Source organism: Rhipicephalus microplus, chromosome 6 (genome assembly GCF_043290135.1).
Source record: "Rhipicephalus microplus isolate Deutch F79 chromosome 6, USDA_Rmic, whole genome shotgun sequence".
Classification (NCBI taxonomy): Eukaryota; Metazoa; Arthropoda; class Arachnida; order Ixodida; family Ixodidae; genus Rhipicephalus; species Rhipicephalus microplus.
In genome coordinates this window covers 108247591-108264985 of record NC_134705.1, presented here as the reverse complement: position 1 = coordinate 108264985, position 17395 = coordinate 108247591, and positions in this window count along the sequence as shown.

Sequence of the window (17395 nt, the reverse complement as noted above, 5' to 3'; positions counted from 1 at the left end):
CTTCTTGTGTGCCATATTGGCCTTCCCAATTGTTGCTGTCGTGTGTTGGTCGCGACTATCTTGAAGCCAGAGATATACAGCGCGGCGTGGTGACGTGTCGAGACTCTTGCTCCAGACTTCATGGGTGCAGCGAAACGCAGAAGCAGCAGCCCACACTCATCCAAGCGTACACACAAGCACCACGTCGTAATTCTTAGATCGTCGAATCCAAGCGGCCGTGGTCGAGCACTCCGAACGCAACGCAACGTGAACCGTCACCAGCAAAATACGGGAAAAGGCTGAGCCCGCAGAAAAGGAAAAGGAGAATGAGGGCTGGTCACCTTGGCAACGCTTTTCGCGCTGCCTGCAATCTCTGCGTGGTTCATCTCTTTGGAGCGTGTTTGGAGACTAAGTGGGTTTGCGCTGCACGCGTACCTCTGTGGTTGCTCCTCAACGGTCTACCCGTTCATGGCGCGTGCCTATTGGGCCCCGTTACTCTTTTTTCGGGTAATTTTTTCTTAGAGTGTACAGGCCGTGGGCAAGTTTTCACAACTGAGGCTTGAACTAGAGGTATCAGGAATACATTTCAGTGCAAAAAAAGGCGAAATAAAAAAATAAAGTACAACACAAGCGCTCGTGCAGCTGTCTTCTTTTCTTCTGTTTCTTCAATTTTTGCACTGAAATCTAAACGAGAAGGAACCAGCGCGTCCTGGAAAGCATTTCAATAACCCAAGGCAGCGCAGGCTAAATTCGGAAAGTCTCAAAGGGCTTGCGCGGTATGTGATAGAACTATGCCAGAAGCCCTCAGTTTAGTTTCGGAAACGAAGTTGTGTAGAGCTTGACGGTTTGGTCATATGTGTTCGTATTAGAGTGGAAATAACACAGCGATAATTAAAATACACACGCCCTTGCTTTTGAACAAGGATAACGTTACATGTTTAACGAAATCTCTAAAGTAGCACTGTAGACCCGAACGAAACAGTCAACTTTGGGCCACACTAAAGAAGGAAACATACAGACAAGACAGCGGCAGTGAGTTCTACCAGGGCTACAGACAGATCTGCCTATATTTTTTTACGGGATAGCTCTCGTTCGCAAACTGGCATTGGCGTTGAACCCATCATTTGCTCTGGACAGTATTTAGAAAACTGTGTGCGTCATGTGCAGTTATGGTTAATGTTGCGGCTCAGACCGGCAAACCACTCGGGACTGCATTAGGAAAGCCCACATTAAGTGGATACAATGTTAGATTATGCAAACAACGGAACTTGGTTCTCAGTAGACCTCATAGCGAGTTAAGTGCAGCAAGATGTGTTTACTGTGCTTGCATCTTGTAGGGTAAAGGTACTGCTTCTTGGTCGCTGCTCTGGCAATTTTAAAAGTGCCAGCCACATAAAAAATTGACCCCGTATCTGCATGTTTATCTGCAAATGCCGTCGAAAGACGATAGTCTTGCGTCTTGAAAGATTTAACAAAACGTTCATTTGATGTTATGCGCAAGAAAAGCGGTAAATGGCATTCTGGAGGCGCGTCGTTAGAGTGCCCCAAACCTGCAGCGAAGGCGAACGAGCGCACAAAGTCACGTCACACGTGAGACATGAGCGCTATCTGGAAGTTATCTGGCAAAACAAAACGCGCGGCTCTGAGACGGGCGTGCATGCCCGTCTCAGAGATGATAAGGTGTAGAACGTAAGGCGGCAGTTAAGTGCCACCACCGTGTCGTCTTAGCAAAGCGTTGGAAACACTTCCCTTTCCATGCAAGCGTTACATGATCAGCGCTGCGTGATAAACGCTATGGTTCTTAGAACAACTTTTGTATGCCTTTCTAGTAAAAGACGCACATACAGAATATAGACGTGTTCTTATGGTGCCTCAGATATGCGCTATAATTGGTTTTCAATATAAAATCACACTAGTACGAACACTGAATCTTGAGCAACATTGGTAAACGCTAAGGATGGGGTCAACCGTTTGGGATATCCGCTGGTGCCGGTTATGGTGTCTGGTACCGTTAAGGCTGGACAGACAGACTGACAGACAAATAGACAGTGTTAGGAAGGCCAGTTGTCAACACGATCCCGAAGGCACCACTGATTGAACTCCACCGCCAAGGTCACCAGCCGTTTGGTAGCGTGTGTTACTGAGCTCGCGACTGCTTTTGCGCAGAGCTGATAGGCGAGCGGACGAGAACACGATGAGCTAAGGCAAGGTTTATGTAGCACATAGAAATAGATGCGTTAAATATTCGGCACTGGGGCCGACAGCTTAGGGACTCGGAGAGCCTAGATGTCTTCTCTCGCACGCATACGCGTCGGCTTCTCTCTGACGCATAGGTCCACTGCTGGCGATGCACCGCTTAGCTTTTTTATAGGCACCAGGTGGATCTTTTGCATCACCAACGTCCAACCAGAAGCGCCACTGGCCGTGATGTCAGAATCCTCCAATGGAGACCCGCCGCTGGGCTGCGTCATGATCATCAAATCCGAAGCCACTGCGCGTAGTTTCACGAAAAGTCGAATGATGCTGCCATGCATTACGTAAGACTCACCAGACTGAAACGCGCCGATCGGTTCATCGGGCTCGTAGGCTGAGGGAGCTCCCTGTGCGTTGCGTAAGACACACCAGCGCCGACGCGTCATGACGTCGTTGAGTTGATCGCGTCAGGCGGGCTCGATCGCTAGCCTTGACATAGACTTCCTTTGCAGAGGCATTGACGTTCGGTGTGGACTCCCAGGCGTAACAACAGGCCGACAAAAATTTCTGCGTCGAACGTCCCCAAAAAAGACCATTGTCTTTAAAAAACCTACGCACATGAACGGTGGAATCATTTCCAATATGGTTGCAACGCTATCAAGGCAACTAGTGAAAGAAGTGGAGGTTCGATGTTTAATGAATTGCGATTAAGTAACTGATTATATTGAAGGCAGCTCTGTGTGGAATGTAAGTAACTGCATTTCCTTACTTAGTTTTTTTCTCATTTGTTTTTTTTTGCAAAGATTTATTCAGGTTTACTCTTATGTTATTTAGTATGTTGTGAACACTGAAACAACCCAACTACTCTACTTATGGTAAGCATCTGATGTATAGCATCATGTCCTTAATATTGTCATTTTAAGAGTCAGAATAGGATAGGAAACACTCAAAGGTAGTTCGTGAGCACTGCAGCCAGCTAACTATAATTTTTCATTGTCCATAGATCCGCTAAGCAAAACTGTGATGCGGCGTAGTTGAAGCGTATTCATCTTGAAATATCGCACTGCATTTCGAAGAGTGCGCGTGCACACCGTGTTTTATTAACTTCATAGTAAACTATAAGAATCGCTTCCAAACCTCAAGGCAGACAATGGAAGCGTAATTGATTACCAAGCTGAAGAAAAGTGAGGAAGTCATTCATTGGTTGCCTTTCTTGAAAAAGAAATTTCACTGCTGTCTTAAGTCCGTTAAGCATGTGACATAAGTTGTGTCATGAGCGATGTTCATTAGTTTCTTTTACCACATTGCACAGTTCTGAGGCCTTCCAAGTGAACTTTACCAAAAAATAAAGATGATGGAAAATTGTGGTTGTTTGTGTTTCTCATCTTTGCCCACGTGTGTTAGCGCAAAAACTTCAAGACGACGATTGACAAAAGCATGCAAGCCTATAAAATTGAGTACCAAATGCAGTGGGATACTGGATCATCACCTGCCGTGCTTAATCGGGGGTAACGAATGATGACAAAGAAGCTACTTCGTGAGTTCCTTCAGCGTCGTTTCATGTGACCCGCAGTACTGAAGTCACATGGCCTTAACAGTAATACTCATTGTATTGTAGTGCTACATCAAGCACTGCATGCAAGTTTTGTAAGCATGTATGTAGCTGCATACAATCTGCATAGGCAAGACTAAATTTACATACTTGGCCCTATTCTTTTTTTTTTTGGAAACACATGAGTTGCGGCCCCATATATCTCTTCCTCTAGTACTTATCGTCTAGTTTCCCATATTTGAACTAGTGCACCACCACACATTTCTGAGATATTGGGCGTTTGCTTAGTGATGGACTGTGCTACAGCCCTAAGAAGACCGGTTGTTAGCACGCTACTACCCATTCTGCTACCACTGTGGGGAAGCCAGCCAAACCCTCTACTGCTGCAATACCAAGAAATTGAACCGCGTAGCTTTGCCACAAGTGCACCAAGTGCAGAGTGTGATGAAATGCTACGGCACATCACCGGCTATCTCAGCGCGTCTTAGTGGAGACCTCGAAGTAAGTCGTAGGTACCCTGTAGAGGATGCCGCATTTCACGGCACCACCTGCAGTACATTGCCCTTACTCGCTATAATCCAAAGCCCATATCTAGAAACCTAAAGGCAGTGAGGTGGCTGGACGTGTGGCTGGGGTGGTTGTATGACAAAATACCGAATATGCTGTTACAAATAAAGCAAAAAGAAGGGGCGGCGGGCACGAGTAAGCGCAGCGGGCGCAGACTCACTCAGTTGTTTTGTTGACTTCGGATGTAGCTATGCGTTCAGGTCAGCGTCTCCTTCTTCTTTTCAAACAGATCCCTCGTCATTGTCGACGTCACCGTGATTAAATCTTAAAAACAGACAGGAAGACAAAGGGGGTCCTGTAATCGAAGCTTTGTGGCTGGTAGAAGATCTGACGACCCCACAGGGAAGCTTACAAACAACCCAGCAAAGCCGCAATGCGACGCTGCGACCAAACTATAATGCAATGTGATCAACTACCGACTTTACCAAGCTTATGGATGGTCACTTGGTAAGTCCGAACCGGAGCGGACTACTCTGATATCACTGAGCCATCTGAGAACGCGGCTTCATCTTTCTCACAACTAAGCTCGCTTTAGTCTAACCTTGTTACCCGTCACGCGTAACCGAGAAGAAACGAGAAAGCAAAGAAGGCAGTATCTCCCGAACTATATAATAGACGGCGCTGTGTTATCGTAGTACGTACAAACTGCAGTTGAGGGACAACTAATGCGTGGGCCTCCCCTGGGTACGTGGAGAATGAGTGCATCTCTCAGTTCCCTGGTTAGTACGGGGCGAATTGTTGGTGGGGCTTGGACGTAGCAAAGTGGTGGGTGCTTGCCCTCGACCTCTTGGCTCGCGTCTCGTCGGTATTACCCGCACGCCGTCTGCATTATCAAACGCGATCGGACACATGAACGCATGCACTGCAGGGCACAGGGACGGATAGACGGATGGACGCTTCACCCCACTCATCATCATTCACTCTGTGCATATCCTGTGATTTGTCTCTAAAGGTAGTCGTTAATGATTGCTGCAACACTATCCGCCCAACACTATCCGCAAGGTTATGCTGCACTTTTTAGAAGTCTCGAATCAGCATTCCTCAAAAAAACAAGATCATTCAAAGTTTCAAAGTTTCAAAGTTTCAAAGTTTATTTGCAGGAAAATACAAAAACTTCCCTGCGGGAGGCAAAGACTAAAGGCTAAATAGCCTGACGAGGTCTTGACCTCCTGATACAGTCTGCATCAGTGCCATATTACACATATTCACACATCAGTAACATACATATACAAATAAGTGACATTATACATATCTTATTTAGTTACATAGCTTATTTCTACATGATATACATTCAGAATATGTTTTACATAAACAGGAAACAATTTTGGTATCAAACGATTCTGTTTAAGTATCATTGTTCACAGTAAGAAAAAAAATCAACTCAGTATACAAGTATTCCTAAATATAAAAGCCTATGGATCTACTATGTCTTTAGTCAAAAGTAGAAAGGATTTATGATGACATTTAAATTGTTTAGTTTTCAGAGTAAAGTCTATATTCGATTCGTGAAGGTTTAGCAATTGTATGATCTTATAATCAATAGCCTGCTTGCCATAGTTCGTGCGTGTTTTCTTAGTTTTGCGGGTAGAATTTCTGAAGCCATATGTTGTTGATACAGTGCGTGGAAAGGAATCCTGTAGTTTATGTTTGTGGATGTGTTGCATCAGTTTAAGATTATATACTTTCCTAGCAGATAGAATTCCATGTTTAAGAAAAAGCGGCTGAGTGTCTAAGTCCTTGGGGTGACCTTTATATTTTTCTATTACACGGAGCGCGCGCTTTTGCAAGATTAATATTCGATCGTAATTGGTCTTAGTTGTTGTTCCCCATACAAGCATTCCGTATAGAAGCTTGGAGTAAAACATGCTATAATATAATGATTTACATAACCATGAAGGGAGGAGGAAAGCAATTTTACTCAAGCACCCTACAGAACGAGCTAGATCTACCAAGAGACTATTTACGTGCGGTGTCCATGTTAAGTGCTTATGAAACCAGACTCCAAGGAATTTTTGTGTGCTGACTTGTTCGAGTCGCTGATTGTCAAACAAGATTACTATATTATCACTGATGTGCTTGTTAATGGGCCTGAACATAATAAATTTTGTTTTTTGTGTGTTTAATTTTAGTTTGTTTTTTGTTAGCCAGCCTGAAAGTTTCGAGAGATATACATTTGTCGAAGTATGTAATATCCCGAATCATCATTCCAAGACTCATTTTCTTAGTTTCGCTGTTTTTATGTACCTCCAGAATACCATGTTACGTAAAATGTCGGAAAGAATTGTGAATTAATGGGCTCGTAGCTTTCGTAGAAACAATATAATTCGAACTAAGAGGCGATGATGCCATTAAGAGTATAATTGATTTTCTCACACATAAATGTATTGTAAAAATGAAAAAAGTAAGGTGAACGAAAAGTTGCGTGAAAAAGAAATGTATCTCTGTGTTTTATAGTTTCGGCTTTCAAAACATTTATTTTGCAACAAAATACGTGTTTCCAGATACTCTTCTGAATACCTCTGCCCAGACTGAGTACAAGAGAACAGTAGAATCTTCAAAATTACTTATGAATACAGAAATTATTTCCTCTGGCATGCGCAGCAGTGTTCTTCAAAACATGCCAGAAAAAACAGCTGCATTGAAACCTGGCGCTAGCTTTGTTCTCTGACGCTAGAGAAAGAACAATTAGATAAAGATAGCACAATCTATGACGTGTGCTTTTTTATACACTTATATGCGCAAATATGCAAGACCTTGGTTTTACTAATAGTCTTCGCGCAGGGAATCAATGCGGTTTTAGAAGTCTAGAATAGTCTCAAGGATTTATTTCCAAGAGTATATAATGTAGAAATGACACATAAGTACTGCTACTTCAGCGTCATTTGCATCAGACCGATTTTAACAAGGTGCTTCATCCATGCTGTATTCCAAAATCAGCATCAACTGGCATGTGATGACTTCAGCTATTTCTTTTTTATAGAGGGGTTCATCCTTAGTCGTGAAGGCTTATGCCTAGTTGTTTTCCTTTGCTGGAAGTGAATAAACGTATATGCATTAAGTACAGCACTCTGGATATTTCCAGCTTGTTTCATTTGACAAATGACTTGTACGAAAGCAGCGTCAATAAGATGAAGCTGAGCATTAAAGTGAAGAAGAGAAGAAGGGCTAGATCAGGTGTGCAATTTATAATGTTGTTTTTCTTCCAAATTATTGCGTGCACTCCTATCCTTTCTGCTATCTAGAATCGTCATCGGCACAAACCCAGACAGCATTAGTGCAGTTGCTAACGTGTCCATATAATTGTACGTACCTGTCATACAATCTTCGAAAATATTGACCCTGTACTTAGAAATAGTCATTGGTAGAGCGTCTTTTGTGGATGTGTGATTGCCCTGGTATATTCTCTTTTGTTGGTGGCCACTCTTCCCACAAATCAGTACAGAGGAAAACGAAAACAATAAGCTAGCAATGTTTAGTGTTGTTTTCACGAATAGCGATGCAGAGCCCAAACGAAAAAAAAAGGAATGGTGTGACTCAATAAAAGGGCTGTCGCCACTCTACAATAAATGAGGAAAGAGAGTACTGTTGCTTCCCGAAGATTCCATTCTTCGAATAGTATTGTGTGCGAATACTTCGCCCGATCTCTATTTGATCGCAGCACATTCAACGCGCCATGACTAATCGTAGTAGCTAAAGCGTGTTAAACGCCTACCGCAAGAGGATCATGACTCTCTTCCTAAATAAAAGCGCCTTTAGTTCTGCATTAGGTAAATAATTCGGCTATCGACAAGTACCACCTTTAACCAGGTAAAATTAGGTCATCGAGAAGCAGCAACCTTCAAATACCCTCTGTGGTTGTCTGATTTTAATAACTATACAGTATAATTGTTTGGTCAAGCGGACGCTCAGACAAGATTATTCTCACAAGGAGCACGCGTTTGTCATCAATATGTTATCAGTGACATGTAAATTCTCCTGTTTTTTAATATCCTGTCGTGGCGAATTGCCTACGTGTTCTTAATAACTGCGAGGCAATTCTTTGCATAGTACAGGCACAATGAACGCATATCTACGCATCTTTCTCTCTAGCCGCTAACGTCGGTGTGCTCTCGCGACCACCCATTTAAATTGGGGTAAACCAAAACTAGTACGTTAGGGTAAGACGGATGACGATTATGACTCACTGGTCATGACATAAATATTGTCAAATGCCAGTCGTGTATTTGGTCAAACCCTTTCCTTCACTAAAGCTGTAGCTCAAAGCTTCGGGTGGGTAAATATATATATATATATATATATATATATATTTATATATATATATATATATATATATATATATATATATATATATATATATATATATATATATATATATATATATATATATATATATATATTGAAACGAAGATGCGCAAGCCTACGGGGCGCAGAAGCAGAAGAGTAGTGGAGCGGCACCTGGACTGTGTGGTTGGGTGGAAGCGTTCTAGGCCTGTCTCAAAAGTACACTGCTATTTCACAAGGCCATTTCACCTCATCTGTAAATAAACACAGTCACTCGTAGCAGTTTGGTGGAGGTGCTGGGTACATCGATCTGGACGACCCAGCTCTACCGATTTTGCGTTGGAGCAGACGCTTAGCAGGCTTGCCACCGCAGCTACCAGACATAGAGGACGCGGGAGTAAGCCATAACAACCTCGTTGCTGATGAGCAACACGCTAAACCGCCAAGACAAGACCGCTGCGGCACGCCGGAACGTCAGCCGAGGACCTTTTCGGGAGAGCCGGATGACGATGTTGACGACTGGCTCAAGCACTACCAAATAGTGAGTCGCAGCAACCGCTGGAGCACTGCTAAGCAGCTCGAGAATGTGTTTTTTTTCGTCGGGACCGCGTCTCTTTGGTTCGACAACCATGACAGTGCATTGACCACATGGGAAATTTTCGTGGATGAGCTGAAGAGGTGTTTTGGTGACTCAACAGCTAAGGTCAAGCAGGCGGAGCAAACGCTTTCACGCCGAGCTCAGTTACCTGGCGAAACATGCACCACCTACATCGAGGCCGTCTTGAAGCTTTGCGGAATCATGAGTGTGACCATGTGTGACGAAGATAAAGTAGGTCATCTGCTCAAGGGAATCGCGGAAGACGTGTACAATTTCCTTATCAATAAGGAAGACTTACACACACCTTCCGACCTAAGGAGACACTGCCGAGCGTTTGAAGTGCTGAAGAGGAGGAGAGTCCTACCAAAATTTGGACGTCTTGAGAATGTGCCCATGATTGCAAGTGTCAACCTTCCATCGCAGGACGACATCTCTTCTCTTAAAAGACGAGTGGTTAAGGAAGAACTTGCTCAACTGCGAGCTGTGGACACCGCTGGTGTCTGCCATCAGTGTGCATTTGATCAATGGCCCCGTGAACCACTGGTACCTCGGATGCGACAGAGCTGCCTTGAGCCTCGCCCGATTTACAGCAATCGGTTCGAACGAAGGAGTGAACGACCACTCGAAAACCAGGAACGCAGGCAAGCTGCGTCACAGTGATTTACTCATCGACCACCATCGCCCGGCTTTTATCAACCGACAAGGTTTACTTCGCCGGGGACGACCAGACGCGACACCCGTACTTGCTACAACTGCGGGCTACCTGAACACATCGCTAGGTACTGCCACTGTCGCCAGCAGCGAGCTCCACGATTCAACGTATACAGGCCCTATGTACCTGCTGGCGAGTCTCGACCATTTCAGAGCTCTTTCCAACAGCAACACGCAGCACGTGCTGACTCGCCTTGCTCCGACCGCAGCGTTACCCCACCGCCCGAACGCCAACAGTGATCCCCGTCTCCGCGTCGCCGCTCGGGGAGGCCACCACCACTGGGAAACTAACTGGTGCGACCAAAGGGGGCGAGGCCGCAAAATCATCTTCCGCAAGAGCCCCTTGTGTTGTAATGGTTGAGAACAAAGTGAGTGTTTTTGTAGACAATGTGAGTACTGTTGCACTAGTTGATACCGGTGCTGCCGTTTCCATAATGAGCATGTATTTTAAAAATCGCCTTGGGACGAAAGGAATGTTTGCTTAGAATCGGAGTGCCACGTGCCGTGGCGTAGGGGGAGAAACGTTGAGCCCGGTTAGAGTTTGTTCTGTTTTACTTTCTGTAGGAAATCAAACGTTTCGAGCTGAACTAACGGTGCTTGCACGAGCAACCCACGACGTCATTCTAGGTATAGATTTTTTGCGGGAATGTGGTGCAACTCTAGATTGTGGTAGTGGTAGGATTATATTTTGTCCCGCGTTGCCGTCTCCATTGACGAAAGATTCCGTTGATGACTGCTTGGAATTGTTTTCCGTGTCTGAAGACGTCTGTTTGGCCCCACATACCGCAATGTTTGTGCGTGTAAACTCTTGGCGTTTTTGTGCGGGTTCTTACTACGGTTTAGCCGAGCCGAACTTCAGTAACGCACTTAAGAAAAACGTTATTGTGCCTCGTCGCCTCGTGCTTACAGTAGATGGTTGTGCCGATTTGTGGACTGTGAACGTTTCTGCGCAGCCCATATATCGGCCTGCAGGCCTTAAATTGGCAAGCTTTCAAGAGCAAAGTACTCTTACCATTCGGTCACTCCAACTGTCGGTGGATGTAAAGAAACCCCACGCCAACTCGTACCCCGACTATTCTGCCAGCATTGACCGTATGATTAACAAGTCACTTCCATCAACTGAATGGTCGCTGCTGCAGTAGGCGATCGGACGCTACACCTCAGTCTTTGACTTTGCCCAAGACGAGACGTCTACCGTTACGCCACCGTCTTTACGTACGCAACACCGCATCTATACAGGCCAAGCACCACCAATACGCCAGAAGCCCTATCGCGTATCGCCTTCTGAAAGGAAAGTTATCGCTGAGCAAGTTGAACACATGCTAAAGAAGGACGTCATAGAAGAATTGTGTAGTCCATGGGCAGTTCCTGTCATTCTAGTGAGGAAAAAGGATAATTCATGGAGATTCTGCGTAGACTATCGTCGCCTAAATGCCATCACAAAAAAAGACGTCTACCCTTTGCCACGTATAGATGACGCCATGGACTGCCTGCATTCTGCCTCCTATTTTTCTTCTGTTGACTTGCGTTCTGGGTATTGGCAAATTCCTATGCATTCCTCAGATAAAGAGAAGACAGCCTTTGTAACACCAGACGGTCTCTTTGAGTTCAATGTTATGCCCTTTGGTTTGTGCAATGCTCCAGCGACAATCGAGAGATTTATGGATACAGTACTCCGTGGACTAAAATGGGAAATTTGCATGTGCTATTTAGATGACGTGATTATTTACGGCAAGACTTTTCAAGAGCATAACCACCGCTTGTCGCTTGTGTTTGAATGCTTACGGGAAGCTGGCCTTGTTTTAAACTCAAAGAAGTGTCATTTTGGAGAACGTCAAGCCCTCGTATTAGGCTTTCTCGTGGATGAAGAAGGCGTCCGACCAGACCCACAGAAGACCGCAGTGGTTCGCAACTTTGAACCACCACGAACAGTGAAGGACCTGCGAAGTTTTTTGGGTCTGTACTCACAATTCCGCCGATTTATTAAGAACTTCGCACAACTTGCCTCCCCACTGACGTCCCTTATTCATAAAGACACACCGTACTTGTGGGATGATAAATGTGAGGCTGCAATTCAAGAGCTCAAGTTTTTATTGACGTCAGGACCCATCCTAAAGCATTTTGATCCTGATGCTTTGACTGAACTTTATACTGATGCTAGTGGGTTAGGTGTTGGTGCTGTGCTGGTCCAACTCTGCAACAGCCACCAGCACGTCGCAGCATATGCCAGTCGGACACTGACCCGAGCAGAGACGAACTAGACCGTCACCGAGCTCGAGTGCTTAGCAGTCGTCTTCGCCATTCAGAAGTTCCGACCGTATCTACATGGCCGCGAGTTCACAATAGTGACCGATCACCACTCACTATGCTGGCTTGTGGGACTTCGTGACCCGTCTGGCCGGCTGGCTTGTTGAGCGTTGCGCCTCCAAGAGTACAGCTTTTCTGTTACCTATAAGAGCGGACGATGTCACACAGATGCCGACTGCTTATCCCGCATTCCTTCAGTACACACCAATGCTGACGACAATGACATTGATGACTATTTAGTTTCTGTCTCGTCCGACTTCCCAGATACCAGCAGCTTCAAACGTGAGCAGCAGCGCGACCCTACCCTGAAACCCTTGCTCGAAGCTGCAAATAACTTCATCGACAGGCACTTTAAAATTTCAAATGGCTTGCTGTATAAAAGAAACTATTCAGCTGATAGCCTCCCCTTGCTTCTGGTGGTGCCGGAAAGCCTGTGCTAGGTCGTCCTTCGTTCTGCGCACAATTACATAACATCCGGTTATCTCGACTTCAGACGTACGCTACATCGACTACGTGAGAGGTTCTACCGGCCGAAAATGTGGAAGACCGCAAAACAGTACGTCACCAGCTGCGCTATATATCAGCGCCACAAGCGATTCACCACTGCCCCGGCAGGTTATTTGCAGCCCATCCATCCACCTACATCCCCTTTTGAAAAAGTCGGCATCGACTTGCTCGGACCCCTTCCTAAGACCCCATCGGGCAACCGCTATGTTATAGTGTGCGTGGATTATTTAACGCGTTATACGAAAACGATGACTTCGGCCACAGCAGCCGCTGTTTCTTCTTTTCTGTTACAACGGGTCATACTGCGTCACGGTGCTCCACGGGTTGTCATCAGTGACCGTGCACGACAATTTATGGCCGATGTAGTTGAAGAAATTTTGCGCCTCTGTGGCTCCTCTTATCGCCACTCCACCCCTTACCATCCGCAAACTAACGGTCTTACTGAGAGAACAAATCGAACTCTCACGAACATGCTATCGATGTACGTTGATGTTGGCCACAGGAACTGGGACGCCGTCTTACCGTTTGTTACTTACGCGTATAACACTGTCAAGCATGAAGTTACTGGACATTCGCCCTTCTTTCTGCTTTACGCACGAAATCCACAGAGTTTTCTGGACACTCTATTACTTTTCTCGCATCAGGAAGATCTGTCCATCGCTCAGACGTTGTGTCGCGCTGAAGAAGCACGTCAACTAGCGCGCCTTCGAACATTGTCTTCGCAAGAACACAGCAAGAGTTGCTACGATGCCAAGTATATCCCCGTAGAGTTTTCTCCTGATGACTACGTGTGACTGTCGACTCCTGTTCGTAAAAAAGGATTGTATCGGAAGTTTCTAGCTAACTATTCCGGCCCATTCGTGATAGTCACTCGTCTCAGTGCCGTGAATTACGTTGTCGCCCAAGTCACAGCCAATAACCGGCGTTTGCACACTGCGCAAATTGTTCACGTAGCCCGCCTCAAACACTACCATCACAGGCCTATTTAACTCGCTCGGCGAGCTTCGTCTGCCGCCGGGGGAAATGAAATGAAGATGCGCAAGCCTACGGGGTGCAGAAGATGATGCAGAGTAGTGGAGCGGCACCTAGACTGTGTGGTTGGGTGGAAGCGTTCTAGGCCTGTCTCACGCCGGAGCCTACGGTGGAGTGGTGGTTTTTGAGCTTGAGGCAGGTCGCCGAGATGCTGGCGGCCTTTGTCCGCCCTGCATTGTCTAAGCTAGGCCCGTGCTGTCGGGAGAGGACGACAGGTGCAGCAGCTTCCTTGGAGGAGTCGGCGGTGGTGGCCGCAGATCGCCCTGCCAATTGAGCGAGTAGTTCAAACCTCTTTGAAGCTTGTTTGTGGCGGCCCTTTTGATGTAGGCTGTCGTGAGCTGGAGAACCCTCACACAGCGACACTCAAACGGCGAGGAACAGCCACGTAGGGGACACATGGCAGTGCAGTGGCGTCGCATCAATACTGGACGTTCACGTGGGCCGTACATACTCGTCCCCTTTGCCGGCTGTGTGTGGTTTGTGATTGGAAAGTGTATTTTAGTGCCCTTTTTTCATCTAGCGATCTTGGGAAACGGGACTGTTTATAACAAGTGCTCGTGGGCTGCTTCATGTGCTTCTGCAATGAAGTGCCTTTTCGCTGCAGTGCTTTTCATGTGATGCCTTCTCGATGTAGATCCGTCGATAAGATCGTCGCAATGTAGCATGACATTTTCGTCTAATTGTTCGTCACGTGGCGAGAAACGCCCGCTTGTAAATAATGTAAAATAAACCTCTAAATTTTCTCCTTGAGAACGCACCTTCCTCCCTGTAAGACGGGCTATACGGGTCTGGTGGTGGTGGCCAGCTACTAAGAATGAGACCCACCGAACCGGAGCCTCAACGACTGGCACCATAAATTCGATGCTGTCAGACCCTAGTCAGTATGGTGGCTGCTGGTCAATCCAGGAGCCACCATACGCCAGCATATAGCATTCACATCATAAGCAACCTCCAGCACTACAATCTATCAATATGATAGATGGTTGAATTCATTCTTCACACAGAGAACCTATTTTCAATAAGGATACGTAAAGGTATTTGGAAAGTAGTTCATCACCAACAAGTAAAAAAGAGAAGCGGTAAAGCAATCATTACTGGAGAATAAGCTGTGTTTTTCTTCCTAAGTGTTCTTGCGCACGTAATAATTGGAAACTTCCAGTGCCCTTCAACTACGAATGCGTGTGAGTAGAGCATATTTGAGAAGCTTGTTACGAACGTATTGTAACAAGTTTTACCTTAATAGATTACGAGAAAGCGTTTGAGTCAGTAGACACATCAGCGGTAATGCATCCACTACAGAACCAGGGCATCGATGAACCATATGTAAACGTACTGGAAGAAATCTTCAGCTGATCAACAATCACTATCAAGATCTTGTCGTTTTTCGAAAACTGCTATAAATACAGGCATGCAAGACCAATTGACCTTAAAACACATAAAACTCTAGAATCTACAAAAAGTTGTTGCGTTGTGACTGAACACTTGCCTGACTTGAACCAGCAATGACTGCTCCAGCGATTGAGGCAGGCCAGGTCTATAAAGAATATAATGTGGTAAGCAAGCAATACAAATAAAGGCAAGTTTGAACAACTTAGTATTCATTTGATTACAATATCCAAAGGGTAGCAAGGCACAATAATGATAACTAACATAAATTTCGTCCGGTCAAAGTGTCGCCCACAGAAAACAAAAAAGTCACAGCTTATCCACGGAGTGAATGATGATGAGTAGGGCGAAGCGTTCGTAAGACCATCCGTGCTTCCATCCGTCCGTTCGTTCTTGCTTCCGTCCGTCCGCGAGACTATCCGTGCGTCCATCCATGCGTCCATCCGTCCGTCCATGCGTCCGTTCGTGAGTCCGTTCATCCAGCGACTGGACGGCTGCATCCCCTCGCATCGTCATGGATCCGCTGCTTTCTGACAAATCGCCTCCAATACACAGTTGTCGGAGTACGATGTTCAGCCACTACTGACGTAATTTCTGGAGTACCAAAGAGATTTGTCCTTGGTCCTCTGCTCTTTCTCATCTTCATAAACAACCTTCCTAACGGCAATTCATCTCCCATTCAACTTTTTGCAAACGATTGCGTTCCTTATCGTCGCATTGCACACCATAGTGACCATGATATTATCCAGAATGATTTGAATTAATTTGAAACCTGGTGTCCTAATTTATTATTGAAACTCAACATCTCGAAATACAAAGTGATGCAGATACCTCGTAAGCCCTCAAACAGTAGTTACCCAAACACCCTAAACTCGATAGCTTTGTCCTTTGTCAAATCATATCATTATCTTGGTCTCACAATAAGTAACAAGTTGACATGGTCTAATCTCATCAGAAACTTAGCTGCCGATACTACTAAATCACTTGGTTACATAAGCCCTTCCCTTTCGTTGGGCCCCTCACTCACGTGAAAAGTGGCGTAAGAAACATTTATACGGAGTAAGTTGAAATATGCCTCAGCTATTTGGAGCACTCACAAAGCATATCTCATTACTGTTTTAAAATCCATACAGAACCGTGCGGCCAGATTCATCTCTTCCAGGTACAGCCATGGTGAAAGCATCAGTGCCGTATAGTACACTCTGGGACTCGAGTCATTGTCATTCCGGCATAACCCTGTAAGGCTGTGCTTGTTCCATAGGCTTTATTAGAACCTCACTCGACTTCGTCATAAACTTCTGAACTCCCCCAGACCGTACTTCTCGGCGCCTTTTTAACTCTTGCAGCATCCAGCGGTTCCATGTTTTAACGTCTTGTTTCAATCAATTTTTTTGTTGATCGCCGTTGAAAAGCGTATTATATTGCCAGATGCTGTTGTCACCGAGTGTCACCCGATTGTGTTACAGGAGTTGCTTACTGATACCATCAAGGTGTTATATTCATTACGACCTTACAGTGTTCTGCATGTCTCGGTAAGCTGAAATGTTTTATTTTGTATCTAAATAGATAAGCTATATCACTGAGATTTTTGTTTCAAATTTGTAACCTGACAAGTCTCACGTCTAACCTTTTATGTTACCCACCCCCTTATGTAATGCTCCAACAGGGGCCTTTAGGGGAACAATAAATGATGATTATGATCGGTCTGTCTGTCTGTTCATGCGTCCATTCATACATACGTCCACGCGTCTATTCATCTGTCCGTCTCTGCTTGTCTGTGTGTCCGTTCATCCGCGCGTCTATCTAGTGAACACTCGAAGTACCACCATCTCCCATCTCGCATCCTTTGTTGCACATACCCGGGCTAGAGCGGGTATGTGTCAGCGGTTGCTATGTACTAGTACACTAGTGCAAAAGATGGACAGACCATGCCTTAAGGAGCTTCGTCCCTAAATAATGGCTGACGCCTCTGTTTAGCAATTGGTATAACACAAATTGAAGCATATTTTCACACAGGAACTTGCACGTTTCTTGCGCATTTTTTGCCACAAAGGCGTTGGAATGAATGCTACAGCAACAAATTGCAATGCCCCGCAGAGAAAGGGAAGGAATTCGAAAGTGACCTCTGTGGCTACACAAGTCCCACTTGCAGTGGTCATCGATCATTTAACATGCTCTTGTTAAGAATTACCAAAATATTGCTCAAGGAAACGCCAGTTCACTTCACCAGAGCTGGTATCAAGCGTTCCTGAAGAATTCGACATGAAGAAGCACGATTAAAA